This window comes from Lepisosteus platostomus, chromosome 8 (genome assembly GCF_059453375.1).
Source record: "Lepisosteus platostomus isolate fLepPlt1 chromosome 8, fLepPlt1.hap1, whole genome shotgun sequence".
Classification (NCBI taxonomy): domain Eukaryota; kingdom Metazoa; phylum Chordata; class Actinopteri; order Semionotiformes; family Lepisosteidae; genus Lepisosteus; species Lepisosteus platostomus.
Genome location: NC_142618.1, coordinates 62369501 through 62397303, shown reverse-complemented (window position 1 = coordinate 62397303; position 27803 = coordinate 62369501). Strand labels below are relative to the sequence as shown.

General features: G+C 39.0%; 1 protein-coding gene across 5 annotated transcripts in view; it reads right to left on the bottom strand.

Annotated features, from left to right (window-relative positions):
- The window catches only part of LOC148657673 (catenin delta-2-like), a 305588-nt gene that overhangs the window by 97389 nt on the left and 180396 nt on the right, over positions 1 to 27803 (bottom strand). The window lies entirely within an intron of this gene.

Sequence of the window (27803 nt, the reverse complement as noted above, 5' to 3'; positions counted from 1 at the left end):
GAAAGGAAGGAAAACATTATGGTTACAAATCTTCATTTTGTCCAACCGAAGGATTTTATTCCAGACGGGTTTACAAGGGGATTTCTTCAAGTGTGACATTAAAATGGAGCTTTGAGATTTTTTATAGAGATGATGATGTTACCATACATAAAGAATCTTTCACAATAACGCAGATATCGCTTCGCTTTACGCAAAGTGTTCTGCAGTTGACATTTACAGGGGGACCTTTATGTACACAGAAAAAAACATCCTGTGGTTCCCACTATGAAGGGCTCTCATGATGAGACTGTAGAATTACTGATTAACCCAATCAATCAGCCAGCCAATTCATTAAAACAGCATTGACAGCAAAAGAGCAAAAAGAAATAAAGCACTGACACCAGTTCATGGCACACGGCTTACATACTGTATGCTGCCATGTCATTCCTAATCCTAAACACATGAATAAAATTCAGAACACTGAACAGTACATAGAAACATAAACACATACTGTATCTTTATTTTAGCACCAACACTGTAAGTTGGTGTTACGTTTTCGGTGCCCTGAGGTTTTCAACCTGATGTTTCCACTGGTTGCCATGGTGACAGAAGTTCTTGAGAAATGGAGCCACACTAATGGGCAGGCACACTTGCAGTGACACAGCATACTCTGATTTTATCCATTGTTATTTCCGGACACTTTGCATCCTTTCGCAGTACACAGGAGCTGGCAATATGGCAGTATGTTTTTGGGCACTTCGGATGGACACATTAAACTAACTAATCTAACATTTACAGATGGTAAAGATAGCAGTCGTTCTGTTTTACAAACTCTTCCAGGTAACTTGAAGAGATGCTGCAATGATGGAGTTAAAGTGAAACACGAAGTGAAAAGTTAAACCAAAACTCTTCCTCACAAAACTGTCACTGTACAGCATAAAATTAGCTAAACCAATGTGCTTACTGCCACAGTACCAGGCTCACTTTGGTTGTGAGATTGTAATATTATGAACTGTCTGATAGAGTTAATTTAACATTTAAAACTCAAAAAGCATTAGCTAATTACTAAATATTTGCTGGGAGAAATTAAAGAATATGTTATTCTTTCAAATGTATCCAAAAGGCATTTCCACATTATTGAGTAACACTCGTACTACTGTGATAATAACTCTTTTTTAAACATAATAATGAATATCCAGAAATACCTACAGTACACTTGTGTGATTGATTGATTTTTTCACATGTTTATTCGTACCGTATTATATTAGCTTTGTGCTTCTGAGACGTCCAGGCTGACTGACAGTGAACTCCGCCTCTGTGTGTGCTCCAGACTGCAGACGCAGGTCTCGCAACACTGCTCCACCAATACGTCAGAGTGGTTTTGGACTAAATGATGAGAGGCATTCAAAAGCCGACACACAATCTTTTTTGCCATTTCTCATTTGTTGCATTTTGAATGCCTCTCGGTATGTGACAAACTAATCCTTAGTTTTTCTGGGCTGAGGCTAAGTAAAAAAATCCATTTCTAAAAAGCGCTGCCAAGGATGGGAACATGCACGAAACCAGGACAGAGGTTGGCATCCAGAGGCACTGACGTGTCTTCACTGATTGTAGGAGGCTTGTTAGAATTGCAGATGCACCGCAGCAGAAATTAAAAAGCATGCTTTTTGAAATGCTTCACGTTTCTTTTGTTAATTATATCACTCTTTCAGTTTAATTAGGAATGCTTTGCTCTTCCAAGAGTGTGAAAGATAAGAATTACTAAGAGGGAACAGAATACTAACTACAAACAATTAACCCCAGGACCTTTGACAGTCAACAGCCCTGCTTCTGTTTGTCCAATCTGTATATGCTTGGAACAACTTATTTCACTCAATTCTGCACCGAAGAGCACACATTCCAATTCCAAACTTCCTGAGCGCACAATCCCTGCAGTTTGCCATACTCTCTACAGTACTGTATTATACAATTTATTTTTATTCTGCTTATGCTTGTTCAGCTATGATTTATGCTAAATAACCTCAAAATGCTAGACTTCCATAAATTCACAATCCATTTTCTAATTTCACTGCATTGCTCTAAACCAGCAATACAGCTTCCTGCTAATTAACACAGAAAATGAGGATGAGGCCACGGTTTTATATTGCTGGACTGCGATCTTGCATGACCCAGAGTCCCTGTTTAATGAAAACTGCACCACTTAGACTCTCTCTGCAGCTTCCCCAGATAAAATCTAGCTTTCAGCACAAGAAATTGCAAAACCCTGGGGATTATTTTTAACATCACTGATAAGAAAATAAACGACAAACATCTGACAATAAGATAAGGAAATCGGTCTGTATTAATTACAGGCTGCAGCATAACCCAAGCTTTTCACTTTGAATGTCAGTCATGCTTATAGAGATCACCTGCTGCCAAAAAAAACACACATAAAAGGTCTATAGCTGTGCTTCATATGAACAGTAGTGTATACAGTATAGACATACAAATCTTATACATTAAAATTCCTAAATATAATCCTGAAGGAGTAGACAATCCAAATTCCATTCATGAACTCCAAAGGCAAACTATACACCAAAAGGCTTGGATGGCTACAGTCTCCTTTCCGCCGGTTGCAGTACTTACAGCCGACCAGCAGGTGGCGATTGTGCTCTGCAGCACCCATCAGCAGCACACATACTGCATATGCAGCTCACTTAGCTGGCCGATTATGGGCTCAAGGGTGCTCATTAGACAATAATTATTTTGATGGAAACGCTTGCATGTCACAACAGGTCAGCTTTAAAAAATGTTGTCTGCGGTGCCCTTTTGATTTAATATGATGAAACGATTAAATTTGCAACATGACAGTTAAATGGAAAAGAACAGAACCTTTCATCTTGCTAGTTTTGCTTCTTTAAAGTCCCACGACAAGTTAAAGACCTGCTGTTCTTTCGGGAACATTTTCTTTTCTGTGTTTTTTGTTCTGTGCGTTACAAACCTGGGTGAGTAGCAGGTAGACTTGCAGGGCTTCAACGCTGTTCTAGGCAGTGACTTATTCACTTCTTTCAGAGGCTGAATCACCTTTGACAGTGTGGATATCTGGCATCTACAAAATCCCAAAGTCTCCTGGCTGTTGGTGTGAAAGGTGCATTTTCTCAGAGCCAGTGCTTTCAGATGGACTTGCTCAGAATGGATACATTCCTTTTCAGTGCCTGAGAGCATCAGTGCTTTAACAGTTTTAGCAAACACCAATTAAGTCCCCGCATGATTAGCTCTAAGTATTTCTATATTTGTAGGCATTTGGCTGGGAGGTAGAGAGCACAAAAATCCATTATTGCATCTAACCTGCGTCTATTACATCAAATAACAAATCCATAGAATGCTTCTCATCTACAGCAGAACCCGAGAGACAGAATTGCATGTTATAGCTACTAAACATTTATCTGTGCCACTGTGCCCTGATAACCACTTCTGGGAGACATATAATGCATGCATTTATTACTGTGTTTCTGAAGCTTTTGAAAAAGCAATGGTAGTTCTTTGTTACTGGAAAATAAGTATGTGTGTGTATAATCGCTGAGAACAGGAGTTCAGCTGTGATTCAAGACTATGGTAAAGCAAATTAATTAATTGGTCAATACTCAAAATGATTGTGATCATAGCAATAGTATGAGGTATTACAGTAGTAGGAAAGATGTTATGTTAGGAAGATTTTGAAACAGATTGATTTCAAGGGGATGTTAGGCTGACTGAAAAGTCTTCATTTGTTTGTTGTTTAGACAAGATCAGCTTTGATTTGTTGATAGCTGTGATGCCACCAAAGTCATTCTCAAACTCTTCCACTAGGCAAATAATATTTTGTTTGTTTTTCTTCCATTATTGTTATTAAAACTGGCATAGGACGAGCCAAGTAAAGCTGTCAAGTTAGTGAATGCAGGACAAACCAACATTTGCTTCCTTGAGGAAAAGACCTTCTGCCTTTAGGACAAATCACCCAGAAAATGAAGGGGAGAGTCAGAGGAGAAGGGAGGCTCATGCTAAAAATAGATCTCTCTTAAAGGCAGCATGCTGCACAAATAATCCATAATAGACCTAAAGGCCTTTTACTAAATCAGACTTTAGGAACTGCAGTAAAGTGTTTATTTTTATTTTATTTTTTTCTTGAGCAAGATCCTTCTGATTTTGGGGAATGGAGTTTTTTTTAAAGAATAGGAAAGATTTAACATTATTTTGGCAAAAAACAAGAAATGGAAAAATGAAAGTGATTAAAACAAGAACTAAATAAAAAAGGTTCAATAGAATTCAGCTCAACATTTCCAAACACTCATCCTTTCAAAGGTTACAAGAGGAGCCCATGTGACCCATCCAGCCCATTTGGATGTACAGTATACTGTACGTTAGGCAGCATGTGGTAGTTTGGTAGCATTGAAAGAATAGACTCATTTTACTCCTGGGCAAAACACACTCATTTAGATATTCACTGGCACACACAGATGGGCAATATTTAATGCTCAAAATCTGTAAGAAGTTTCTCTGTTCATACTACAAAACAGAATCTTTTTGTAAGATCTGCAGTCTACTATAACACTTGGTGCCTTGGTTCTCCATATTGTCCTGATCTTCATAGGGGAAAGAATCCATTAATGAACTCCTGAAATCCCAGCAAGACTGAGCCTTCCTGTTATTTCCAAGGTACAACCAATACTTCATTCCTAATGATGCATGCTTCAGCTGAGGAAGAACCTTCGGACAAATCGGCCAATCCATCATTCTTCTTCTGATACAAATGGAAAAATGAGAATGACTCATTAAAATTATAGGGTGCCTTCCCAGAGAAATGGGAAGAAAAATGATATTATCTTAAAAGATATTTAAACAAGGTCAGTGGAGAGGCAGGAAGGACTATGAAAGATGGGCTTTCAATAATTACTTTTTCATACCTCATAAAATTTAACCCTGTGTAATAACACCTGAAATTATCTATCCAGTCTCAAGAGCTAAATTGAATTGTATTTCCAGAGAGAGGTAGCTAAAAAAATCTGTGCCAGTAGCATTATGTGTTAATCAATTTCTGCTCTGGAGGGCTGCCATTACTCAATACCCTGTTCCTACCAGCTGGAGTGGATCTGGTTCAATTCAGTTACCTTTTCCAATAGCGGCAGCGCAAGTGCAGACTGGTGTATGTGACCTGCAGAAATGAGTCCCGCAAAGCATTACCAGGGAAGGTAAGAACAAGTGCATAAGACAGCCACGCTCAATTTCATTTTTATAGATTTTGTTTCTGAACCGCGATTCTTTTATCAAACAAATTGAAGACAGTTGTCCTAATTGGTTGGGAAAGCAGAGACGTGTAGAGTTTTGAAATACATTTGAGAATAGATGTACAGTATCCTGCATTTGACATTTATTTTTATAATGACGTTCACTGTTTCCTTCACATTTGCAGCACTCCAGCCTGATGACCTGATTGCTGGAGTCTTTTAAGAATCACTGGGAGACCATGTGTGGTCAAGAATTTCACATGTTTTTTTTTAGTTTAATTGATGTAGTGGTTGTTATATACAGGGCACTGGAACTGCAATGCACACACCCCAGCACCTTGCAGCTGGCAGCAGAGAGGCTGGGGGTTCTGTGTTTTCTCTCTCTGACTGGTGATGGAAAGAAAGTGCTCTGTTGTCAATTCACTGAACAGATCTGGGTACAATAGAGGAAAAAGACCCTGTATTCAGGCACTGATGGCAAACAGCAAAAGGCCTGTAACCAACCTATAAGGAATAAGCGCACTTAGACAGCTCTACATCTGTCCTACTGATGTTTAATTGCTTTTGTTTGTCATTGCTTATACAGTCTGCCCATTTGTCTAGTACCCATAGGATATAGACCATCCTACACAAATTAGTTGCACATCTGTACAAACGAAAAAGAAGCACATTATCTCCACATGAAAGATTTTTAAAGAAAACTGGAATATTCTGAACATTTTTGTTTGACGATGATGATGATGACTGAAGTGTCGACTATAATATGTCCAGCTATTTAAAAAATAATTGCCAATAATTCAGTTACTATGTTGGGCATCTCAGTGATAAAAGCACAACAGGAGCCAGAAACAAAGAAATTAGCACAAATCTGAAGCCTCAGATTTACTAACATCATTGTTTTGGGAAGTTTTTTAGGAAACTGTACTGTTTCCTAATGGGGAGTATTACATAACAAGAATTTAAAGACAGCCTTGGGGATTATCAATGCTCAGTGTGAAACTTCTCTCACAAAGTAATGTGTCAGTATTTCGGGCTATATATACAAGCATAAATGTAACTGCTGACCTTGGATAATTAATCATGTTTTTAAAATCCATAATTATTCAGAAAAAGTAAACTGCCCTGGAAATAACATTTCCCTTACCTAATATTTGGAGCGATGACTGTGGTGGTATTTTCTAGTTAAAATAGCTAAAGCACCTTCTCTCATCCCTCTGACAGTAGATGCATCTACTAGGACATAAACCATAGACATTTGAATTAAATTTTCATCATTTAACAATACTCCAAATTCATGGATCTCTTCATGTTTGATATGAAATATATATGATCTTTTTAAAATATGTCATAAATAGATGTGCTTTGAGCCATCTTCTTTACTCCTACTCCTTTACTCCTGTCTCATTCAGTGTCTGTATGAGGCAATGTAGGCAAACAACTCCATTTCCAACCTTGCATGGGCTTTATACTTAAGTAGATCTGTTTATTACAAAATACTAAGAAAAACACAAATATGATACTTCTCTTGTCTACCTGCTTTTCACGGGTTACTGCCTTGTGTTCTCAAGTTTATCCCTTTTGGTGAGCCCTCTACTGTCCATTCGCAACACACACATCTACCACACCTCACACTGATATGAAACTCTTGCTTCCACTTGTTCATTGATGCTCATTTTGTCCTGCTGTGTCCTAATACAGTCCCTGACTATTATGAATTGCAAGTTCAAAACACAAAAATGGCAAATTAATCAGAAAGCTGCCTTCAGGAATGCCTGAGATAATTAATAAACAGCAACAGATGTGATGTTTTTATAAACCAGGATTGCTACCAAAAACTTGTGTCTTGAAATACAGTTACTCACAAAATTAGGAAACTGATTTGCAGACTGTTACATTACTGCCCCTTTGTCTAAAAATGTCTGTGATTTATTTAACTCATAATTACACTGCATGTCTAAAATAATCCTAAGTTAAAACTGCATATTTCAGTATGGAAGAAACCATTAGAACACTGTTAATTTTATAGGGTTTTTTTTTATCCTTCCTTCAGCTGGGACTGCAAATGCGTATTATGGAATTCCAAAGCTTCATTAGTCTATAGAATATTCACTTGCAAATGAGAGTTTAAAATGACAAAGAGTGCCTGTCATCTTTCATAATGTGCTTTGACAGATTGTTGACTTCAATAATTGTGTTGGCTTTCAACGTTATACTGTATGAGCTCCACTTATCTGTTTTGTTGCTTTGGTGTCCAATGACATCATAGTAAAGCTAACCCACAAAATGGATCAACTGCAGAGAGACCTAAGAGAGAAGCCTGGCCTGGGCAGAGCCTCTGGCTGCACAGGTAGAGCCACTGCTGTCCATGTTCTAAGGACTATTACAGAAAACCCAAGAGCGCCAGGCATAGAGTGTAAGACTGGAGTTTGTGATCTGAAATATCAATGGAAACAACAACAGCTGATTTAACATTGCCCACATGAGCACATGTAAGATGTTCTGGTTATGGAGCTTTTCATAACGCACTGGGAGTTAATGGAACTGTTTGCAGGAGGACTGACACTGGAAGAAAAACGGTGACCAGAAAAGGCTTTTCCCCTTCAGTGTGGGATCTGAAAAAGAAATGTGGACTGACTTCGTGCCCGGATTAATGAATCAAAATAAATCAGATGGTTTGCATTAAAAATGTTGGGCCCAGTGATGAGGATAGTGCTTGTGCGACGTGAGTCTGGAAATTTACAGGAAGGGATACATAGGCAACTCTTAATAAGTTAAGCAATAAGTTAATCAAATGATTTTTATTAAAATGTGAGGATAATAGTTTGTTCTACAAGAATAAACACAGCAATGATGTATTTTCAACAAAGGAAGGGGCAGGAAAGGTTTTGTTGTGTCTGTATCCAAAGCAGTTTACTGTATTTCTATTTACATCTAAAAAAATATGAAATACAAATCACTACTTGGAAGCCTGCACAAACTGCTTCATTTTAAAAAGAGATGGTGGATGGGTTGCTGTGCCCATAAAGGAGAAAAGTATTGTTGGTAGAAAAAAGTATTTTTCAAAGGAAACGCCTACAGATTTAAAAAAAATAACAGCATGGACTTCTAATGAATTTTTAAGGCATGATTTTTCCTTTATTCAGAAAAGCTCTTTGATTCCTTCATGCAACCAACGGTATGTTCAAGGGCTAGGGATTAGTACTGTGTTGAGAGTGTGAAAGATGACAGGAGATGAAAAATGCTATTCTACCTTTAACTCTCCTGTTTCAGGAGGGTGGGTTACCTGAACGCCCATCCCACCTGAGCTAGAAGTGCTTAACTCTCTAACCTTCATCACAGATCCTGTGCATCGCAGTGGTATTGGAGTCAGGGAATGCAAATGCTGTCAGATTTACAGAGCAGAGGCAACAGTTCTGACAGCCCTACACAAAGCACACTTCACTTTATCAACAATTTGTACATGTGGAAATTTAGAACCCAAAGGTGAGTAATTGCTTCTTGGCCGCAGTGTCTTTGTCATTACAGTATGTTTTCAGTGTTGCCACTATTTCTTTGCCCCCTGATATTTGTCACCGCTGTAATAATGACCGCTAAAACTCGTGCACAACTTGTGAAGACCTGTTTCTGTCACACTTCTCAGAAAGGAATTAATTCAAATGAACAAGTTATCATGCTGTTTTGTAGGTGTGATTAAAGTGAAAGAGAAAGTGGACGCCTATTTGTCAGAGCTAGATGGGAAATACTGTATGGTGTCTAGGACAAACTAAACCAGTATTCCCTAAATTTAACCCTACCGATACTTCAACTCCTAACCTATGAAAACTTCCCTTACTGTACCTCCCTCCTTCTTTATATTTTAGTGCTACCAGACCAAACTATGAATGTGTTATGTGATTGTCTGTGTCATAAGTTGTGTTATATGGCTGAAAAAGAATAAAAATTGCACTGAACAAAGTTTCGGAAGTGAGTTACAGTTTCTCTGTGCACAGACGCCGCAGCAAGAATCTGTAGCAAAACAGGGAAGTACACTGTAGAGACAAATTGCTTTATAATCCATCAGATCAACTGAACAAACACAATCTGACAGAAGATTATGAGCTGACAGGTGACAGGTTATTTTCCTAAAACTTAAATATTCAACTTGTTAATATTAACTTATCACTGTCAACAGACAAAAAAAGTTGTTCTGTGCAACACAGTTGTTTAGAATGTAAATACCATCATCCATTTTCTACCATTTAATACCATTTAATAAAAACAATAGCATTTTATTCATGAGAGCTTTTCTACTAACTTATTGTTCTAACAACACACATGATACACAAAAGGAGCCAAACAAAAAGGAAAAAAAGTCCAGCAAGTTTACTTTGTGAAATCAAGAGTAATTCTAAATTACACTTATTTAAAGCTTAAGAGAACAAATATGTCATTAATTGAGTTTTGAAAATGTCAACAGTCACAAAATGTCTAATGCGTTTGAGCAATGAGCTCAACAGAGTCTGTCAATCGTGTCACCAAAGTAAGAAAGCTGGGACCACCACATCTCAGATTAAGATCTGAACATACCCGTGTGATAAATCCCTAAAAGTCATTCAGTGCTCAGCCTGAAAGGAAGACGGAAGTCAACAGTGGCTCCTCACTGAGTTTTGCAGGCTCCTGGCCTAAAGCACGACAGCCTTCAGTTCTTTGCTATTCAGACGAGCCTTACTGGGCTTGTGCCTCAGCCCAGAGGGGGGATCTGCAATATCAGGACATGGGGACTCTGCACACTAGTGATCTGACCATCCACATGGCACAACACATGGCTCAGGTTTGGTCTTAGGTACCATGGCAGAGAACTGCCTACAGTATGTCATCAGTAAACCGCCATCACTAAAATCCTCTGGGTTCCAGAGACTCACAATACATGGTATTGCACTGGATACCTTCTCCTGATCACAGTTCACACAGGTTGGTAGTGTTAGTAGCGTGAAACATAATGGCAGGACACTAAATGTATCACAACTCCCGTCAACTGACATATATTTGAATAAGCTTCTACTAGATATATAGCCAGGGGCAAAACAGGAATCATTTTAATATCAAGCAACCATTCTATGATCACGTGGAGAGGCATTTCTCAATCCCTGGGAAAAAAAAAAACTCGTCTTCTTGCCACGCACAACTAAAAAGTCCAACAGAAGTAGCCGTGCAAAATCAAATGCTAATTTAATGGACTAAGGCCCAGATTGAATCAGAACTTTGACTGGCCCGCACCTCACAGATGGCAGCTTCCTGAGTCCAAGAGGCCTTTGTGTCCTGCCAAATCAGTGGTAAGCCATTATCCAATACTGTGCTTCGAATTTAGATCAGCAAGAGATCGTATTGACCAGGGACTTTAGTGTTGCAATTTTCTAACCAGATATTTCCCTGAGTTTTGTTTTTTTACATGTAGTTTCACATAAAAAATAAATTTAGACCAAATTCAGCCGCAAAGCACTCAAAACACATATAATAACGTAATAACATGAATGTAACAATAGCTGTTAGTGTTATAACATGATTGTAAACCTAATTGCTACAATGACATAAAAGGACTGCACCTATAACTGTTACAATACCATAACATTGTAAGAAGATGTAAGAACTTTAGAGCATGTGGTAGATTCCAGTCTTAATCATTATACAAAGTAAACCTTGATTGAAGCCATTGCCATGTCACTCTCACTAATTGAATTAATGACATGTTTATCAGTTCCCTAGAATGCAAAGCAGAACTAGATTATGGATGGCATTAAACAAACACTTGCTGAGGTGACAGAATACAAACAAGATTTAATTAAAGGAAGATGGAAATAAAGAGAGAAACGAAGCATAAAACCAACACATTTCACAAAATATCTTTTAAGTAAAAAGTGTATCACCTAAGACTTTTTTTTAAATGAAAGAGATGGAAGAAAGTTTAAGTCTATTAAAGGCAAATGTCCCAGAACAATTAAATGAAGCAGATCAATTAAATAGGTGGTAGGAAAGCCATTACTTAAGCACAGAGAGCAATGAGCCAAATTTCCAATAACAAAGTGAAATTTTCTTGAGATGCAGGAGTGAGAAAAAATCAATAGAGCAGTGAATAAAAACAGATCATCAGTAAGACAAGGAGTCATCGTCTTTGATACATAATTTAAAGACAAGAGTGATCACTTCAATAAGGTTTAGGGAACAGAAGAATTCACTGAAACATATGAATTATCATGTGGCCTTTAAACAAAGATAAGGGCCAATAGCTTACACTTAAATTGATCTAAAAACCTTTGTCTCATAAAGGAATTTTTGAAGTTGCAGATCCAAATAAGAGCAACCAAGACATTATGAATGCTATTCATTTTCAAATGTCACATTTTTCTGCTTCGCTCAACAGAACACTATTTATATTTAGTGTACCTTTTCGCCGCCGACATCAAGAAAGAAACTATTTCAAACCAGTGTCAAAAGTAAAAACTCTAAAAGAAAACTTGACACTGCAGTGGCACTTCTGGGACAGAGACCGACACCCAACTGCACTTTGCCAATTGAATGGCATCAATTAGATCCCAGCTATAGATCGCTAAAGATGTATTTTACTGGTGGATGTAGTGGCTACTCTCCAATGTCTAAAGTGCATAAGCATCTGTTGGACTGAAATGTACTATACAACAGTGCAAGGAACTATGATTATCAACTTATCAGTGTGCATTTTTAAAATAAATGACCATTGAACTGTCATATTTTCCTTTGAGAGGTTTAAGAAAATATCATAAGAACATAAGAAAATCAACAGAACTTAAACAGGCAATTTGGTCCATTTGAGTGCTGGTGGTTAATTAATCTGAGGATCTCATCCTGCTGTTTCTTGAAGGACATACAATAGTAGTATAGGCTTCAGCATGGCAGGGTGTCTTGTTACCCCTTTGAGTAAAAATGTGCCTCCTATTCTCAGTTTTAAAAGCACATCTCTGTAGCATCCACTTGTGTGATCTTATGTAATCTTGTGCGATCTTCTGTGATCTTGCTCATACTTCAATGTTGATTCTGAAGAATTCCATTGGCTTTGTCACCATGTTTGAGGATTTTAAATATATATTTTTTAAATGTCCTTGTAGTTTACTCTATTCGGCACTAAAACAATTCAGATGTCATATGTTAACATATATCAACAGTTCTTGCTGACTCATACTCTTTGAGCAGTCTGTTATTAAAATATTAAGTATTTTATTAAAATATTAAGGTATCAGTATAATACTCTTTTCTATTATCCCATCCCAAAACATCCATTATGCTTTTTCTCAGAACACTTGCTTTTTATGTTGTATCACTTTCAAATATATTCCTTAAAAAAACAGCACTTACAAATACTCAGGAAACTGTGCCTGTAACTAGAAAATCAACTCTATGTACAGCAGCCTTACAGCCTTGTTCTCCTGCCCTGTATTAAAAAGCCACTGAGCAGCAGTGGTGCCTGAAATAGCCATGCTGTACACATCCTCATTACTCGAAGACCCCGCGGCGTTTTCCCATGAGCAATGAGTCGGAGTTAGATCAGAGACGTTTAAGATCCCTGCGTGCTCAGATACTGCGCTCCTGCCATTTCTTTACTCACCCACAAATTCAAGCTAGCAACAAAATTTGGAAGATTAACTCAAAAAGCTTTACTTATATGACTCTGTACGTCCCACCACATTTTAAACATTTTAGTAGTTCGGTCACAGTCTAATAACTCCATAACAACTTGAAGAATATAACAGTATACAGTTCTTAATGCCTTGGTTTTACCTCGCCTGACTGGGGAGATGACAACACTATTCTTTGGCCAGCACTGCCACAGCCTGCCTCATGTGCGAGGAATGAGCCAGGGAGCTGCCACAAGGGTGTAGCTGGGCTGGGGCACCCAGAGACGACTGATACACAGGGGAGCAGAAGTGAGAAGTGAGAGGACCAGCTCTGGCTCTGCCCCGGAACTTCTGTTAAATAATACCATGTACAGTGGTATGATTGGCAGTGATTAATTTTTATTTAGACTGGTGAGAAAGTTTCTCACAAACTGCACAGTCCTTTTAACCCCCTTGAAAGTTTTTCTTACAATACACTGACCACTGAGCAACTGTAGAATGGAACAAAAAAAGGAGAAACTTTCATCAGCTCTTTGTTTCACAAAGTAAGGACATCTGCCATGATATCTGTAATCTGATATTACTGTGCTTCTTCACAAATCAAACACTAGAGGCCACAGACACCCTGTGGAATGAGACAGAGAATGACCAGGTGATGTTGTCGCACAAATCATAACAATACTACAGAAATACGTAAACAGGCCCAAAGTCTTACAACCAAGCTTGGCCCTGGTTTTATTACTAACATGTTCTGCAATGAAGAAAGGATTCACTGCAGCTTACGTCTCTGACAGGAACTTCTGCACATGATTTAACACAAACTGTCACATCCTGGGAGACACCCCTACACGTTCCTAGCTGAGAATCCTGCACAGCACAAATCCGCGTCATGCCTTTCCGCTCTCTGTGAAACAGACAGGTGAATGCCAGGGGAAAGCTTTTTTTGGTCTTGCTGACACTTTTGTCTTCAACAGTGGCTGTTCCACAGAATGGATGCTCAGTCACAAAACAGAGACTGTTCATACTGCGATAAATCGACACATTCGAAAACGAGAACTTTCAGCCTGAAATTGTATCCACTGTGCCTGAAAGGAATGGTTTGTAATGGCTGAAAAGGCTGAACAGGACATAACTCATCAGTTTCTTTCTATTACAACTGCAATGTGTTTGCTGGGTGTCTATTGTAGTGCTCGTTTCAAGCAATGCAATTTAAAAGAAACTCGCAGGGAAATAATCACTCTGCAAATCCTAAAGCATTTTCTAAAGTGAGAAGATCACTTTCTATCTTTGTTAGCAAATAAATATTCGATTGACAACAGGGAGAGCTCAAGCTCAAGCTTCATTTGCTCAAAAGATTATTGTGAAAGGCCGAAACAAACTGCAGAAGAGCCAACCACATAAAGTAAAGGTTTTACCGGTCCTTCAAACTTAAAGTCCACCATGTCTAGGCAGAAATCTAGTACTATTTGAAAAGCAAAAGCAAAGCTTTACATTAATTTCAGAAACTATCACCCAGTGTCAATATTTCCATCCATAACCCCGACCAAGCACTTTCCTCATGAATTATTTTCACTCCAGTAACTATGCAGTTCTATGACTGCCTGCTCATGTAACTCAACCTGCCCCAGGAAGCCCAGACACCATGTTTTTAGAAGATATGAGTGTATATGAATGAGACTCCCCTCCTCTAACAACATGGAGCTACTGTTCAGCAAGCAATTTAGCTGAGGCCATTACTTAATAATATGATGGCATCTGTATTAAATTGTTTCAGTGGTTGTGCTTATTCTTTTGTCTTTGGATTGAAGATGCTAAGACATTGACACATGATTTCATTATCAAAAATCCCAATTGGCTGGACTAGAAAGAGAAAAAATGTACCCTCCCTCTTACATAACTAATGAAAAGCTTCAACCTTGTGCAATTGAATTAATTTAAAACCATTTGCCTTGAAATGAATGCCTGCCACCTTTCGAAAGCATTTCTGTATAGCCAGGAAAATGCCCAAAAGCACAGTAATATTTCTGTTCAATGTACCGTGTAAACTGAATATCAGGTCCGGAGTCCGGAATCAGAGAAGGTAGGTTCAGTGATTCCCTGTGCACCACATCACGCTTCCGGTATCCAAACTGTACAGTTACTAATGCAGAGAATGGGATGCACATGTCCCAGGGTGTTTAAAGATGCACTGAATGAACGAGCCCATCATTACAACCTGGTTTTATACACTCAACACAGAATATCCTTCATTACAGTCAATAAAATAATAAAATAGTAATAAATAATAGCCAGCAGCATATCAGCCTGCAACTCACAACCGGCAGCCCACTGAACCTCAGCAGGTGTGAGCCTGTCCAGTACCTGGATAAGAGACCTCCTGGTAAAAAACTAAGATTGCTGCTGGAAGAGGTAATAGAGGGGACAATAGTCAGGCCAAATGCTGGTGTGTGGGTATTGGAGCATCATCCAGGTGGGGATGCACACTGGTGGAGGGGATCCCCATTACCTGTAAAGCGCTTTGAGTGGAGTGTCCAGAAAAGTGCTATATAAGTGTAAGCAATTATTATTAATAATAATAATAAAAGAATGAAATAATGAATGTATAAATGATATACTACTACTACTACTACTACTACTACTACTAATAATAATAATAATAATAATAATAGGAGCACTTCAGTAATAAACAGGCTTACTGGGCTCAGGCAGTTGTGATCGATATCCATTTTAAAAGCTGTGCATTCAATAATGATTTTACATTTTTTGGGAATATGTGCAATCTACCTCTGTGATCTGGAGACCTACTCCATAGTGCGCTGTGCTGACTCCGTAGCAGTAATAGCAGGCCAGCTGCAGAGCTGGGCTGTGGCTTGAAATCTTCCAGGGTCTTATACAGTACAAACATGTCATGGGCAGCAGAGAATGGCTTCGGGCAGGTTTGATTCATTCTTCATCTTAGGTGGAATTAATATCAACACCAAACTCGTGGAAAAAGTACAACTTTGATGCTGTATTAAAAACACATGTGGTTATGGCTCTATTCTTATTTTATACTCATCAAACGAGGCATCATCTCTGAACCACTTTCTCCCCCGATCGCCTGTGCAGGTGGGGCTTCTGTGTGTCTCCTAGGTGGGGCAGCACCTCGAGAGGGTGAAGTGAGTCCCTCTGAGATGTGAAGCACTTCGGGACCCTTTTTCATCACCAGCGATGAATAGAGTCGTCGTTGTTACCATCATTATCGTAAATAGACAACGCAAAGGAAACATCTGGTAAGACTGGCCTAAGATGAAACAGGCACCAAAATAAGCAGCACAAAACAATGGCACATGAAGTAAATTAGCTTTGGCAGAATTAGGTGCTCATAAGGCTGTGCATGTGAAGCATGTACAGTAGGAAGCTGTTGAGGTCCTGATAAAATGGGGGTTATAATAATTTGGAATAACAGTAATGCCATAGCAAATGTCAGCATTTATGCTGAAGAAGTTTGCAACGATCAGCTAAAGCAATTTTTTTTAATCCTGATACAAACAACAGTATATTAATCTGATGCTGGTGCAAGAATGGTGCAGACTTTTCCAGCAGGGATGAATACAAGAAAAAATAAAATCTCATAGACTGGCTACAAGCATCAAGGTACAATTTTTGATCAAATTCAAAATGAAAACACTGGGACTGTTGTAGGTCCATTTGGTATCCTTGACATATTGAAATCAACAAAGCACATGTGAAAACCAACTCCGATATGCATCAATTACTCAAATGGTGACAAGTCAACAATGATTATAACACATGGGACCCAGAACAGAGCCTTGGGGTACTTAAGATGTCAGCTTCAGCAACACCCAACACAAACACAATGGCCCAAAGTGGGAGACAGGACCAGAGCCCTTTTTACAAGAAACTGCCATTGAACTTTGCTGACAAAGCTAGCAAAATCTGAAGAGAGCAGGAACCTTCATAAGCAGGTCACTCAGAAGATCAACAAGGGCTGTCTGAATGCTATAAAATATCTGAACCCTCGACTGCTTGCCTTTTCACCATTGCCATTTGCCCAGATGTGGTTTCCTTATAAGAACAAGGCTGATGAGATTTCTTATAGCTGAGCTCAAGTGCTTTCACTCCAAGGCAATGGCAAGTTAGTCTGTGTTTGTCTTGCCCTCCAGGGTCTTGCACCACTTTTAGCAAAGGGACAAAATTATTTTTTAAATACAAACTTTAAGCAGAACCACTGGTATTATTTTACTAATATTATGTTATATAGTGTCCTCTGTGATCATCTCATGCATTTACTCTGCTCTATAAAACCTTTTAAAAAACACCCAGCTTGAGTTCACAGCTTGTGTCCATATTGAAAAACTTTATCTAGGAGTAATATTCGGTATTTACAGCTTCCTTGACTTACAGTATAACCTGAATAAGGTAAATCAAGCTTTTCAGTCATATGAAATCATGAATATCTTTAGCAAAACATATAGTAAATAAAATACAGCAAAGCATTGACATAATGCAGTCAAAAATGAAAAAAAAAAAAAAAGTTATTTTGAGACAACCCCTGAGGAGAACATGGACTGTGCACCTGAAATGAAAGGCAGCAAAGCGAGTGTTTTGAATGAACCACAGAAGCCATTTAAATCTTTTCTAACACATCTATCATTTTGACAAACAATCTTCTTCCGCAAGAGACTCAGAATAATGTCTGCCTGACATTTAATTGGCTGCTGCCAGCAGCTACCAGGACTCAGGCTGTAATGGGCATGAAAACACACAGTATCAATAATTAAGACCCTCGGAGATCCATTTAAAGTTGACTGATACACACTTGTAAACCTTCTTAAAGGAGTTTTGTTCTTCATTGAGAAAGAAAATATTCCAGCAGCACTGCAGGCAACCATGTGGAGGATTGGTCAGGGCTCTGGACCAGCAGAACATGGGTTAAAATCTCAGACAGGGTGCCCTTGAGCAAGATACACCTTGCTGGGAGTGCTCTAATGAAATGTGCTCTTCTAGAAATAATTTCCTACTTTGACAGTGCAGAAATATGCTCCCAATTAACTGATCTGGTTCAACAAGGGATTAAGTACACAAAAACAAAACAACAATAGTGATAAAAAGTAAAGAACAAAAGCTTATTACTAAATGACAAAGCTGAGACTTAGGAAGACAAAAAAACTAAGTTTAACAAATTTAGTTTTTTTAAAAAATACAATAAAACCAATTATTGTGACAGCTGAAATGCCTTCTATCAGTGTATCTCCAAAAATATGAAAATTTATAACATTTACCTTTTAGTTTTAGAGCAATTGACGTTAATATTTTCAAGAAAAGTTTTTTATGCATTTATTTATTTTTTTAAACTATTTTCTATGTCAGTACTTAAAACATGCTTAAAACTGTTTTTTCAATCAATGAACAAATAAAACTTGGACCACATCACACATCAATCTTGTTAGTGATATAAAGTGAAGTGCCATTGATCATTTTTATGCCCCGTTAAAGCCTCTGTAGTCAATTTGTAGTGTAAAATGTCTCATTTTCTCAATCACTCAAGTTATGCTTGGAACATCACAAGTAACATGTCAAGTATAACCAAAACGTCTACATTTAAGGAAATCTGGCATTGCTTGTCTGCCCTGCCAATACTCTAAGGAACTATAACAAAACTTGTGTGTCTTGATCAGAGAAAACTGCTCAGGAACCTCATCCAAGTATTCAAAATCCTCAAAGGCAGTGACAAAGCCAGTGCTCTTACAGTATGTACCTTTCCAATGGAAACACATAAAAGGTACCGTACACACAATCAAGAGCTTTTCATCCCGTGGGAAGGACAGTATTTCTGTCAGGTTGGCTGTGTATGTTGTTCTGTTGTTAGGGCTCCTAACTGTAATGGCATGTTAGCTGCTGTCCTTTGAAGCAGAAATGAACATTAGCACAGTTTGCAGAACACTTCACACAAATGAGTTCATGCTTCATAAGAACAGCAGAGGGGTGGCCATGATGTCACTACAGAATGATTCACCAGAGGCTTGTGGCCTGGAAATACGAATTCTAATTATTCTGCCCTTTATGGAATACTGCTGGATCATCAGGCATTTGCTGCATGTACTGTATTATTTTTCTTGTGGGTTTCCACATTTTCTTCAGTGATTTCCAAGCACTCTGTATCTCCACCTCCCACCATTTAAAGCTGTCTTAACCCTCTCTCTTCCAGACACTTCTTGTGGTTTAACAGCATTGACTTGGGCAAACTAGGAGATACAATTTATTTGTCTCTGGGATCATTTGTACATGAGATTCCTGCAAAAGACCAATCCTTCAGTAGAAGGTAATTTGGCTCTCTGGTCCCCTGCAGCCATAAAAGCTGGGCCAGCAGCGCTAGTCCAGGCCTAAAGCTCACGATGCTATAAGATCTGCTGATGTACCCTTGAAGGCAATCCTGCTCAAAACCTGCTCCTGTGACATTCACAGGAGTTCTAAACCTCTTAATGGTGCAACGGTGTTCCTACATATTTTCAACACTGGGAAAAAGAAAACCAACTGCTATTTAAATCCATTCAGACTGCTCCGCTAACTGGTTTTCAAGAGGCATGGGTAATCTGTGAGTGTGAGACTGCGTTAATTTACACCCCTCAATTCATTAAAGGTTATAAAACAGAGCAGACAGCTCTGACACTGACACTGATGTCATGGGCTATGTGCTCTATCCCAAACCCCCTGGATCCCCAGTGCCAGTCTCTTGGCTGGTGTCAAGGCCTCACAAAGCCTCCTGGAGGCTGTTTGGAAATTCCACCATCTAGAAAACGTTTCTCAACTTCCTCACAGTTGCTTCCATTCCACGTGCATGTTTCTCAGTCAAGTACATTTCACTAGTCAGCTCTCCCACCATCCATACTATACAAATGACTGCTTGCTGTTCTGCCACTCTACAGCTCGCTAGAGACGCCCCCATGGCTGAACCTCACCCTGTGGCCCCATGTGGCAGCCCTGCATACTTTCTACAGCATTTATAGTGCACAGGAAGCAATCCCAATTCATGCAGGAGGAACCGGACTTACAACATTAGGCAAAAAGCCTTTTTCTTTGATTCATGTAGTCTCAAATAAAATATTGTATCACCTACAACAAGGCCACTGTGACAAGACAAGCAGTCCTCTGATTTTTTTTTATTTTGCTTCTATAAATGTTTCAGTTCTGATACCAGAAATGATCCACCTGTGCATTTATCAGTGCTCTGTCTATGAAAATGTGTTTCTTGACACAACTTGCTGATGCCAAACATTTGATTGATGAAATCACTGTGACATGCTGTATTCTGAGTGCAAACTGGTATTCTTACATAATGAGGGGATGCTGAAAATGTCATTCCTCTGCAAATACTACTGTTCATTTCTTTTTAAGTCATTATGATCCTTAATAGTCCCTTAGTAATTCTAATGAGGATGTACAAATAAGCTGGAGTTTTTCAGTTCAATCAAAATAGGATATTGGGAAAGTCAATTAAAACGATTCTTTTAAACAAAACTGGCAGATGAGCTATCCTGGGGTCCCGAGTCAAAAATGTGGTTCCTGAGACATACTGTGTTATTGTGCACCTCGTCTGCAGTGAGCTTGTGGCTGGCTGTTCTTGCAATGGAATAGATTCTCAGATGGTTGGAGTTAAATCCTAAGACCAAAGCACTAGATACAAAACTCTCTGTTAGAGTGGAAGTAAAGGTCCCTCTTTTTGATAATGCCGAGAACACAGTCCCCTTCACTACAGCACTCAGCAGGATATTAGTCGGTGTTAACTTACTATACATATTAAACACATACTCCAAGACCGCACCCACTCAACATGCAAAGCCACGGGCTTTCTGTTAGCATATTACTACAGCTACCAGGTTTCATCCGAGGATGGAGAATGTCTCCTCTTTCCGAATATCACTCCCTCAGCGGCTGTTTAAATCATGAGCTGGTACAAGTTAACAATGGCCACAGCAGCGAGTACTCTTGCGTGGAATACATCCTCCTCACTAAAGGAAGGAGAATCCCAATATGAAAAGCTGAATTTTGAGCAGTAGCCCTTGTGTTTTGCAAATCTGTTCTTCCTTATTCCTTATTAGTTTGATTTTCCGGCTTTTTTTAAACTTTTATATTTAATAAAGCAAAATCTATTTCAGCTTCTTTTGCTCCTGTGAAATATGATCACAGGCAGCATATTTCGTTGCAAACCAACACCCCTTGTTTCTGAAGTGCAAGTGAAGAATGCATTTTGTGGTTCACCAAGGAAAGAGAAATGACCTGTTTAAAATCATCTGAGAAGTTTCTGATGTGCAAAAACAACATCAAGGATATAGAACATTGCAGTATATCCATTGAGTGGCTGTTATAGTGTCATAGTAGACTAAACAAAGAGTTAAAACATTCTGGATGATTTAATAACATAAAGAGTCATTTTATTTGTAATTATAAAAAATATTAAATCTATATAGTGCGAATATTTAATTGAGTTTTATAAATTATGCACAAGCTTCTCTATATAAATTAAGCTTCTTGTTATTTCATTTTAAAGGTAGTCTACAAATAGACTGCTTATTTTTATTATTTTCTTAAAAACATCAGCACCTTTCAGAGATTAATTCTTATTCCTAAAAGGCTATTTTATGCACAATATTGAAATACCCTATAAAGAGGTTGTTTTCAGCATTCAAATTTACCTTTGCAGAAACATAGAAAAAAATATTTTGCATTTAAAGGATTTGTGCTAACTGCATGTTGAAACACAGACAAACACCCTTTATCTCTTCTCATGTAATAGAACCATTCAAAAGAGCACAGTACTGCACTGGAGGAAGAGACGATTCAGGAGCTCTAAAAGCTGAAAGTGCAGAAAGTGTGGTACATTGTCCATCCCTTAACTGACAGAACTGAAAGGTTATAAGAAACTGAGACAAATCAGGATTTTTCTTCAGTTCACCTCTGGGCTGACAAGCCTCAGCAGAGAGAAAGCATCTGAATTTCCCTGTGATCACACTGCTCGGGCCATGCTGGCTCAATAGAGCACTTAGGCACAAAGTCGAGACACTTGGGACCTTCAGTCACATCAGTCTTCAGCTGCACCCCCCACGTGGCCCTGGTGTAAGTGTTAGAAAATGTAGAAGGAGGAGTGTTTTGAGAAAGCTTTCCAGGAATGCAAATTTTCATTCAGGGAAAAAAATCACTGTCGGTGTCAGTGTCTCCTACCAGTCTGTCCATGAAAGCCACCGCATCTTCAGTGTTTAATGGACTGTGATTTAACTCCGAGCTGCCATTACAAATCCATTTCTGGGGAATGAGAGTTTTCCTAGAAGTCCTGAAACCTGAGAGCTTGAGACCGAGACATTCAGAACGAGTGAATAAAGTTCATTGTCACCTTTCTGCAGACCTTTCTTTCAGCGCTCACAGAGGGCCATGCCCCCTCTCACTCAATGCAGGCACCAGTGCTGATCACAATAAATGCAGACAAATGAGGTGCTGCTACAACACACACAGTACAACACCTCCGCTCACAAGAGCTTGCAGAGGCCCTATCCCTGGGGAGAGCAGATTCCCAAGCGAGTCACAGGAACAGACCTTTGGAGCACAAAAAGAAGTTACAATAGTAGTAATAAAAAACAGGGTTACGCAGCTGTGGTTCCTTCGTGGACATTGAAGACATTTGGGAAATCGGAGGCAAAAATAATACTGAAAAAGCGATATATTTCAGAAAAGGGGAAGGAAGAGTGCTGTTAGCAGACCAAGGACAGCGATCTGTGCAGACAGGCTTATACAGGCCCCTGCAAGACACTGCAGTGTACATGTGTCATTCACAACTCAGTGGCTGTGCTCTGAATTCACTTTGGCTGAATTGCTTAGTAAGAACAATATGATCCCTGCTACTGGTGTCAATCATTACAAAGTCGGCTGTCCCACAAAAGCTTTTAACTCCAAAATCACAGGCTGAACGGGAGGCATGAGTCACGCAAAGGTTAAGCAATGTGAGAGACCCTGGCTGAGGCCGTCCTTAATTTCTTACCAGTACAGGCTCATGTTGTTCTCCGTGCTGGTAGGTTTCATCTTCATTTAATTAATTGCACTATTCTGAAAAGTGTCTCTTTCATTCAAGCATAAAAAACCCTTGAATAACTGAAGATGAATAAATATTTCACTAGTTTAATCTCACCAAACATTGAAAGGATGGTGAAAGTTTTTCCTATAACCTGAAGAATAACTTGCTTAATTAATTAATTAAGAATAATTTCTTCCACCCCCTTACGAAAGGTCAAATGCAAGTAAAGCAAAGAAGTGTGAGAGTTTGCTGCCTTTGCAAAGCTCTTGCGCATGATATATGCCATGCTGACTGAAGACTCCAGCTGCACACCTGAGCAAACTGCACAAGCGCTTTATCTCAGGGATGACAAACACGGCACAGGCCTCCAGAACATGCCTTCTGTGCTATAGTTATTAAAACACAACAGTCCAGCTAGAGAGCACAGAAAACTAACATCATGAAAACTAGTCTGATAACAGGTTGTTGTGGTTTCTTCTAGATCTCCAAGCATGTGTGAGTATCTTTTGTTTTAAAGCAGACCTGTGATATTAATTTGTAAGAGAGGTGTTTACTGTATGAGTATAGATATGTAAGTATATAAGTGTGGTGGCTCTGTGGTTAAGGATCTGCACCTGTGGCTGAAAGGTTGCCGGTTCGTAACCTGTGGCCGGCTGAGGAATCCTACTCCGTTGGGCCCCTGAGCAAGGCCCTTAACCCCAGCTGCTCCAGGGGCGCTGTATAAATGGATGACCCTGCGCTCTGACCCCCAGCTTCTCTCCTTGTCTGTGCGCCTGTGTCTCTCATGGAGAGCAAGCGAAAAGATGAATTCCTAATGCAAGAAATTATATATGGCCAATAAAGTGATCCTCTTCTTCTTCTAGATGGTCTGTCAGAGAATGTTGTCAAAATATCTGTCCATGAATGGATCTGAGTCTATGTGCTTCAAAAATGAAAAGTAACATATTGAAAAAGAGGTAAAAAACAGAAACAAGATGCATCTTTCCACAATAGAGATCGGTAGGAGATTTTATTTAGAAGATGGATGTACAGTAATAGACAAAACTGTACAAGGCAATATCATTACAAGTTATGCAGCTAATTTTTAAGAGCTACAAATACTGTATTGCATTTGACACTTCAATGGAAACTAAATTGAAGCATGAGGAAAGACAAAATTAAATATGCACACACTGAATAACCTTTTTTTAAATCAAATTCATAATTGGTCATGAAATGCGATGCAAATTACACTATTCAAAATGATGCATGCTATTACTATGGACAAAGTAAAACACTACGCGTGAGTCAAGCCAAAACTCTGAGTTCCACATCTACAATACCTCTCTGCATTGATTTTAATCAGAAGAGTACTGGACAATGTTTTCTAAAACATTTGACATTCACACATTAAAATTGATTAATATCAAATTAATGCGTTTGCCTTCAACTCTGAGTCTGTAGGAAAACACATTGTAGCTTGTTTTCTAGGGTAGCAATAAATTAGCTATATCTACAGTGCCACTTATATTCATCAAAATATGTTGCCATTATGTAGCGGGATAACATTTCTATGATACATGGCCTTTTGCTGCATGCTTTGCTTTTGAATTTATAGATAAAGGACTTGATGCACTCATATCAGTGGTTCCAATTACAGAGCGTGATTTTTAAAATGCAAACAAATTCATTGATAATAGTATAATTCAAGCAGTACAACAGGTACAGTAAGTCTGTGTCTAAAGCAGTGCCTCTGATCTCTCCTGCAGTGCACACTGTTCATGATAAAACAGAAGCAGCAGACTACTTGAAATGTACTGCCCGAGGCTGATTAATGTGCATATTGATTCAGATTTGCTCAAAACTGATTTTCTGAAAGTAACAACAACCCATAGCAAGAGGATATAAAGACACATGTGGATATAAAGTATCCCATCCATCTATTCTTTTACTTATCCACCCACCCATTCATTCATTCATTCACTCATTCATGCAATCATTTTGAGAAAGCCGATTAAGTCTGGTGAGAGCTGCAGCAATCCAAATTCAAGAAACACAAGGCATAAGGCTGGCCTACACCCTGGTTGGGACACCAAAAATCAGTCATCGCTCATTCACTGTCATGTGTTCTTTTAGGCTGCTGATTAGAAAAGCTGCTGACATCAAGCTGCCAACTGAAATGGACCAATTATTTACAAAGAAGATCACTACTAAGCAGGTGGCCCTTGAACAATATGCTGTAGAAATGCTTTGTTACTAGGTCTGAAATATAATTTGTACTGTATTTCCAGAGATGAACAGAGGAGTTTTCTGTAGCTCTTAAAACACAGCATCCATTCATGTAACTGCTGACTAATGACAATGAAGAGGCATGATGGATGCTAATGGAACCTTTGACAAGCATTGTAATTAACATAAACAACAAGAACATAATTGGTCACAAAAAGTCTGACAACTTAATTTCAAAGGAAGTATAAAATGAGCTATAACTACAATAACTCTCTTTTCAGAATAAAAAATTCAAAATGTGCTAATATTTCCATACACCGAATTAATAGATTAATTTATTTCTTTGTTTTTTCTGGGTGCAATTTTGTGGTGATAAAGTATTTTGCAATCAATCATGTGATTATTGCTTTGCAGAATGCATGATGGAGTAAGCAAGGAGTTTACACTTGAAGATATGGGAAAACTGTACTACTGTGCTTGGATTTACAATAGCACACTGTTATAAAAAAAGATATTTCATACCTGGAAAACATTCTGACAAGGCAACCACAATACTTCCTTGTGTTGCGAAAGCAAGACGTGACTTGATTCAATTACTTAACCTCTTGAAAGGAAACAAGTTATCTGACAACACAGATTTGTTCCAACTAAGAAACTAAGAGCAGCATGCTCATGTGTAATTAATGGAGAAAATGGAATCGGCTATTGCTTTGTCATTGCTTTGCTTTCCTTCACGAAGTGCACTGACAGGTTTCTTGGTCTTTGGAAGAGTGTACAAATACCTACTGTACTTCCAGATGGTTGCCTTTAGTACATTCCTTAATTATAATCTGTTAAAGTACAGTATGGACTCAAGCTTAGGCACAAAGCTCTAAAGATAATGAATTAGAGAAAACACAACAAAAAACAAACAAAACAAACAGATCTGGCCTGGACCTGGAGAATAACGATGGGTGAGGTAGAGATATCCGCAGGGAAAGCAAACTGAAGTCACAAGCATGGATGATTCTGTTCAATTTGGTTCTAATTGTTCCTGATTTGATTGGAGTGTGTCCTTCTCTTTAGAAATAAATGAAAGATATATCCAATTACACAGTGTGCAAGTCGTGCCGTGCCACCTGATGAAATTTGGGGAGTGAGAGAGGATTTTGAATACGGTTACTCAGGTTTGGTAAATTCCTCCTTTCGTCTGCCTTCCAGCAAACTGGTCCACCACTCTCCACTTCAGAAAGCTCAATAAAGCCTCCAGAGTTAATGGTGGGTAGAGTGTCTTATCAACAAGGGCACAGGCACAGTTCTCTGGCTTTCGCTGGGAAGAAATAACTAGAACGGCAATTTACCTGCAACAGCCAACCAAAACCCGCTCACAGAGCCTCTCTGTTGCATCACTATATTGTGTCGCGCTGGGTATTGTCTCACAGCCGGCGTTACTGATAGCTGGTGAAACGTACAAAGTTGGAGGCGCTATCTTGGATGTGAGAGTGCGAGCCAGCGGAGTAGGGAAGAGCAAGAGAGTGGGATTAAACGCTGTGGTGGACAGGAAGTGATGCGTCAGGCCTTAACTCTATAGTGCGGGACACACAGGAAGGGCCCCTTTGCTATTGAGGGATTAATTCACGGAGGAAGGCAGCCCTCAGCACAGGCAGCAGGCTTCCTGCCGTAAGACCATGCCGACCACAGAGATTCTGGCTACAGGTGTAAAGAAAAAGAAACAGGCTTGAGGAAACTGTTCATAACCGATTAAGATTACAATGAAAGGTATCCCCATTTCTGCCTGGGAAAAACTGGGGGAGGTTTGAGACCTGCCTAGGTGTGACCATGAACACATACTAAAGGGCAAAAATTAAAGAAATTACAGGTACCAATTAACCCAGGCAGCAAGTTTTTGGGTTGTGGAAGGAAACTGGAGCACATTGTAAAAAAAAAAAACCTCCACAATGTGGAGACATTGAGAACTGGAAAGCTCTGCAAAGTCCTTAACGATTTAAACAAAATCCAGACTTGACCGATTACTTGCTAATTAGGCATTTTAGCCTCTTCAGCTGTAACAGACTTGAATTTACTCTTAAATATCTGTAGCTAATTTGAAAATGTGAAGTCCTAAGAGCAGTAAATGTCTAACCAGACAAATCTTTAGTGGAATTAAGGTTTCGATTGAACAAGCGGATGTCCAGCTGGAATGGAAACCAGAAGACTCTGATGCAGGAGCACCAAAGCTGAGCTGATCTGGCCTAAAACGTCTCTGGCTAGCAAATGAACACCAGGTTATGCAGCAGATACAGTATTTCTAGGCAGTCCTTCCTTTCCCTAAACCTCCACTTCAAAACATGTGAAATTTCAAGAACTGTCAGCTGAATAGCTTTCTGTTACGATGAAGGAGCCCAGGAGGACAAGGCACCTGCTGAGAAATAACTACTTCCATTTCAACCCATTAGCACTACCGGCAAGATGTCGTTTAAAAAGTGCACCCTATTTTTTATCAATTTGACTGTCTGAGCACCTCTGCTGCAGCAACTTTATAAATAGGTCTGGGAAGAACACAATTACATAAAATTGTATTACAGTCCTATCACCTTTAAACAAAAAAGGAAAAGGATAAACACAATCTGAAGGCTAAGTGATAATGATGAAGCCTAACAGCAGGTTTCAGACAGAATGTGGCTTCTATTTATTCTCAGCACA